The following is a 780-nucleotide window of genomic DNA, read 5'->3' as shown; positions in this document are numbered from 1 at the left end:
TCCTGTGGTTTGACATCCCAAAGTAATATAGAAATGCATAAAAAGTGGGAATATGTGATCAAAGGCTTGCATAAAAAGATGGAAATTAAATAATTTGGGTAAGGCTGCTGAATCAGTTAATGAAGATTATTACCTGTTGTGATTCCACCCCAAGTATTTAATGTAAAGCTTTTGAAATGTAACTGAAATTAATACTACTCTCTACTTCCCTTTAAACATGTGAGCATTAAAGGAAAAGAAAAATATAATCAATGAATTTCCAACTTGAACGCAAGTACTGTAAATCATAACGGCTGTAAATTGTGAATACATTATGGCAGGAACTTCTATAAATACACATACATAATCATGGTTACAGAGCATGGTTTATGGGTTCCCCATGTGTATTCCCATGTTTTAGTTAGCTCAGTAAACCAGTCACCATTATTGCAATTACCCTACCTTAAGAAAACCTTGGTTCCTTCTCTCCCAACATCATCCACTCCACTCATCCTCCAGTCTTCATTTTCAACCTCCCTCCCTTGTTACTACTATTCATTATTGTACACTTCCCTATAGTACCTACCTCACTTGACATTACACCCTCTTCCTCCCGTCCCCGTCCTTCAACAACTCCCTCTACAAATCTTTTGAGTACTCTTTTTTTAGCCCAGTTAAGTGGGATAATTTTTTGTGATTTCCCCAACAGCCCCTTACAGTGAAAATACCCACCTATGCCAGCAATGTCTCCAAAAACAAGAAGGCAACATTACCTTTCACAGTCGTTCCGATCCATCACGC

Source organism: Penaeus vannamei, chromosome 3, assembly GCF_042767895.1.
Source record: "Penaeus vannamei isolate JL-2024 chromosome 3, ASM4276789v1, whole genome shotgun sequence".
In the NCBI taxonomy this organism is placed as follows: Eukaryota; Metazoa; Arthropoda; class Malacostraca; order Decapoda; family Penaeidae; genus Penaeus; species Penaeus vannamei.
Note: the sequence above shows the minus strand (reverse complement) of the source record.